Source organism: Lolium perenne, chromosome 2, assembly GCF_019359855.2.
Source record: "Lolium perenne isolate Kyuss_39 chromosome 2, Kyuss_2.0, whole genome shotgun sequence".
In the NCBI taxonomy this organism is placed as follows: domain Eukaryota; kingdom Viridiplantae; phylum Streptophyta; class Magnoliopsida; order Poales; family Poaceae; genus Lolium; species Lolium perenne.
In genome coordinates, this window is record NC_067245.2 from 142,668,876 (window position 1) to 142,674,098 (window position 5,223).

At 47.3% G+C, this 5,223-nt stretch overlaps 1 long non-coding RNA gene across 1 annotated transcript; it reads right to left on the reverse strand.

Annotated features, from left to right (window-relative positions):
- Positions 1 to 1,695: 1,695 nt before the first annotated feature.
- On the reverse strand, positions 1,696 to 4,717 carry LOC127333398 (uncharacterized). The gene is made up of 4 exons (XR_007871118.2): positions 4,371 to 4,717; positions 4,050 to 4,286; positions 3,859 to 3,957; positions 1,696 to 3,345 (listed from the first exon to the last, which is right to left on the reverse strand). It is a non-coding gene; the product is annotated as an uncharacterized lncRNA (long non-coding RNA).
- Between the last annotated feature and the right edge of the window lie 506 nt (positions 4,718 to 5,223).

A 5,223-nucleotide genomic window follows, 5' to 3' on the forward strand; every position in this document is an offset into this window, starting at 1 on the left:
TTGATTTCTTTTTTGAATTTTTATGCCCATTTTGAATCCTGGTCAATTCCTTTGTTTGACCAAGATTTAAACAAGTTTAAAACATGAAAATGAAAATGTAAGCCTGGCTCCTTCTTAGTCATGAAAATGAGTTAACTTGGCTTTCCAACACTTGAATCCATAGGAAACTTTGTACTAATGCAGTATAATAATCACCCGAGTTTTTACACCAACAGGTCTGGCACTTACGTGTGGTGCCCATGCGTGAGGTCCCAAACTCCAGTGAGCACAAGTCACATGCGGTAGGCAGGCAAAATCCCCGATCAATCCGGGCGGTGGCTGTTAAGGACCCGATTGCATTTCTTGCTTTCAGACTGGGGTCTACCATGTAAAAGTTTGTTCCTTTTGGATGCATCACTCGTATTTGCAAGTTTTTTGGGGGTCCCCTAAATTCAGGGTAGCATCATGCCCCCTTCCCACGCCAACACAAACAGAGTTCAACACAACCTAATTAAGCAAGGTTCAACACATACATAGTTCAACAATCCCTAATTAAGCTAATAGGTTCACCACAAACGCTGCTGAGCAGCAAACATAAACAGCAACAAAAGATGCTGCTTTTGAAGCAGTAGGAGAGACAAACATGCACAACAGTTACGGAGTATATTTACCATCTTCTTCCTGTCGCCTCCTCCCGGTCCCGCTTCTTTTGCTTCTTGCTGCCCATACCTTTAATCTTTGGTGGCTTGGGCTTGGGAGGAGGCACACGACCGGTCTCGATAGCTTGGTTCAATTTCTTCCTTAGGAATAGCCCATAGGCCATGTGGTTGGCTATGAAGCCGGATCGGTTAACAGTTTCCCCAACTTTGACAGAGCTGGACCCACCGGCTTCGGCATGCTGTAGGACGCTTTGAAAGTCAACCTTTATGCTCTTTGTGCAGAAGGGTCAGCTGTTCCTGGCACCAGTCCAGGGTTCACTCCAATACTTGTCGAACTTCCCCGCCTTAAGCTTGTTGAGAGTGGCCCAGGCCTTCCTATGACGCGACTCGACATCGCTGTCAACCTCATCAGTAGCAACCTGATACATGCCAAATAAACAGGTGAAGCAAATATGTAGCAGTTGCAACTAATAATGAATATGAATCTAAAAATATTCTGACGCTAATTCAAAACCCTATAGCGCAAAAAAAAGAGGGAGAGACCATAGAGCAAATCGATACAGGGCTATGTTGAATAAGGGAGAGAGGTGAATCGGATGTGAAGCAAATATGTAGCAGTTGAAACTAATACTGAATATGAATCTAAAAAGATTCTGCCGCTAATTCAAAACGCTATAGCGCAAAAAAAGAGGGAGAGACCGTAGCGCAAATCGATACAGGGCTATGTTGAATAAGGGAGAGAGGAGAATCGGAACATACTTCCTCCCCCTCGTCGACGATATTCTCGTCGAAGGTCGGCGGCGGCGGTTCAAAGATGAGTTCAACCTCGTCCTCGTCATCTAGGGGATGCTTCCCAAGAGAGTGGACCCATCTACCAACAGCATCAGATGCCGATGAGCGACTGTGACGCCCCGGAACCGGTACCCTGAGGATTCCAGCGATTCCGTCGAAATCCGCACGATATCGATTCAGAGACGCCCTCCGACACGACGTGCGCGAAGAATCACACACGTGATGCCAGAGGAATTAACATGAGCGGTAACATTACAACAGGATCACAATAGAGCCCACAAGATACATATATTACAACAACAACTCCATCGAGTCAAGATACAAATATACAATACAAAGATCCAAATCATACAGAAGATCGAATACGTCCGACTACGGACAAGATACAAATTGTACTAAGAGTCCTGAAGATAACCAGTGGCGTCCATAACCCTGCCCAGGCCAAGCCGGAAGGGTAACCTTGCTAACATCCTCTTCATCGAACATATCTTCATACCTGCCCGGTTATATCCCGTAGAAGCAGCAATAAGTACGGGTTCGTACTTACCAAGACTTCAAGACGTGTAAGCATTCGTCAACCAGTCGTCCTTTGTACTTGAGGCACGCAGGGGACTTAGAGGACGCAAGAGGAACGTCATAGGCAATATGGTGGAGTTAAGCGGCAGCGCGCAAGCACTAAAAACCTATAGAGACACTCTACAACATTCGTCTAATCAGAGAAGGTGAGAGAGCGCATAAGGTAACAAATAAAATACTACACAAATATAACCCAGCCGATTACACATATCCCCTCCAACAATTGCGAAGAGGCAATGTAAAAGGCACTCAACGGTGGACAAGTTTTATTGGGTAACGGTTGTAGTAAGGCTATATTACTACGCAAGTTATTATCAGATTATTGGCAACAAGATAACGGTGTAAGTTGTCTATGATCAAGCTATACAATTCCAAGTCGTCCATAACCGCAGACACGTCTTATCGATAAGATGTACACCCTGCAGGGGTTGCCCAAATGTAACCATACGCATGCTCGACCCACTTACGACAGGTGGATGTCTCACAACAAGACCGTTCCCAGTTCAACAAGAAAGTCTAGGGGGGCCACCCGACTAAGCTACTCGTAACGAAGTCCGGCCGTACTCCGAAGCGGACTCAGGGTTTGCGACGGCGGCTAGGTGTGCGAACCACATGCTTTCGCTAAACGTCCCGCGGGGTACAGTACAGAATATAAACACCCGAAGGCAACAGGAAGTAAACACCCGAAGGCAACAGTAAGTAAAGCATGGCATACATGGCATAGGCAAATAAAACCAAGGTTGTGGCCCCCTTTTGAACTAACTTGAGAAAAGGTAATGGGTGAGGGGGGGTCCCAATAATCGTCCCCACTCATGGGTAGAGCGCTCAATCTTGGAACAGATAACAAGAACTCGGGTCCTAGGGGACATTAGCAAGTCAAAGTTCCGATGCTTTCGCAAAGGGGCTCACAGATGCCTCTGCTCACAATTTTAGTTGTTAACAAGTAAGTAAAACATGTGTATCTCCAACAACTGATATAGCATGTGATAACCTCCCAACAACCCAACATATCCCGATAAGATAACAGCAACGATAACAAGATAAAACAGCACTAGCATGCACTACGACTCGCAAGGCAGACCCGATAACCAAACAATAGCTGTAGGTGGTTGGTGGATTCAATATAGGCTGCTTGAGGTAACAAGTGGAAGGGACACGTGACAAGAACGCAACTTAAGGATAGCATGAGGGAGAAGGCAAAATAAAATAGGTGAGCGACTCCTGCAGGGATAGGAGTATATGGGAAATGCTTGCCTGTTAAAGCTCGCCGAGGAACATCCGGAGAACTTGTCGTATCTCACCACACCACTTCGCGATCCTATCCGGGAAGAAGCAAATGCTAAAACAAACAACGTATGCAAGTCTTACAACTACGGATAAAGAAGATCCAGCATGTTCATGATGATATGCATGACATGGCATAGATGGTGCAATGCATCTTATCCAATTTAATCGGAGTCGGAACCCCGGACAAGCAAATTAGGTTGGAGTTGCATTTTCTACCGAAAAATTTAAGGATGGATTAGCATAGCAAACATGGCAGGGGTGCGCTACTTCAACATTAAACGGAGCGGGGAAAACCTTAGTCGGTCTCCGAAATACTCCGCATATATGTGAGGTAAACATGCATAACTATCAACGTGCGACATGATGCGAGATGCAAACAGGCATATAGATGGCATATTCATGATCCTTGCATTTTTCTGATCAATTTTCATATAGAAAACATTTTATTTCGAGTTATCGTTTGAGAGATATGATTTTATCAAGTTTAAGACATTTTCAGGAATTTTTTTAGAAAAAGAAAAACATGCAGGGGCGAACTGGGCTGAAGGATGCAACGGGCCGATACCTGCCGCGCCGGGCGAGAGGGTGGATCTGGGCTACTGCATGCACAGAGCGACGGGCTATGCCGGGACGAACTGGGCCAAGGCCCATTGGGGCGCCAGATCTGATGCACAGAATCAAAGAGTAAAAAGTGGCTTAATTAGCCAGATCAAGGAATTGAACTTGGATCTCACGGGAAAGGATCAAGGGAATTACCACTAAGCTAGGCAATCAGTTTTGATTAGAAGAAGACGTGCGGCTCTTTTGACCCAGAACAAGGCGGGGCCTGAGACAGAACGCCATGACTGCGATCAAGTTGAGCTCGGATTTTTCGAGGGAGGCTGAGGCGGGACGAGGCAGAGGGCGTCGGAGGTGCGCCATGACGCGAGGAAGCGGGAACGGGGCGCGGCTCGAGCGGAGCACCACCGGAAGGTCACCAGCGACGAGCTCCTTCTGCGGTGAACGGAGGTCAACGTCGGCATGACAGGTTAGAGGAGAATCAGAGGAAGAAGGGGTCCCTGAGGTGCGGAAGCTCACCAAGATCATGCTGGAGGGCTCGGACTGGCTAGAGGAGGGCGGAGGCGGTCTGAATTGAAGCTTTTCTCACCGGGGTCGGAGATGGAATCGGCGAATTTGGCGGCGATTGGGAGAGCTCCGGCTCGATTCCTTGAACCAGGTTGAAGAGGAGGACGAGGCGCATCCGCCGGTGCCCTCGGAACGGCGGGGGATGGTCTGTGGAGGCGGAACCATGGTGAGGACGGTGGTGGCAGTGGTGGTTTCTCCTCTCTGTCTCTTTCGTGAAGAAGGGGAAAAGGGCAGATGGAGGAGCGGAGTGGTTGGAGATGCTGGCTTGCAGAAGAGATAAGGAGGAGGAAGCAGGTGAGGTGCGGTGGCGTGGTGGTTGGGTGCAGGACCACGGCAAGGGGAAAAGCGAGCACGCCTCCTGCGTGCGAGCTCGAAGAAGACGACAACCACTTGCGAAGCGGTACGGGCTGGAAGGTGGTCTGGGCCACCGAAAAGGTAAGGGAAGGAGGTGGGCTGCTCGGGCTAGAGGAGATGGGCTTCGGCCAAGGGGAGAAAGAGAGGGGCCAGAGGGAGGAGAGAGCCCAAGGTTAGAGGGGGTTTTAGTTTTATTTATCAAATCCTTTTCTCTTTTGTTTTATTTTAGAAAACCTGTTTTTGCAAATTGTTTTGAATCAGCACCAATAAAAGTTGAGTTTGAATATAGGGTAGAGATAGAGACAAAATAAGAGCCAAAGGTTTTATAGCAAAATAAAATAATTTTGTGTTAGGGTTTGTTAAATGACAGGAGCAGGGAGGTTTATTTTATAAACCATATGAGAGGGGGAAACTCAAAATACTTTTTATTCAAGATAATTTTTATTTGATA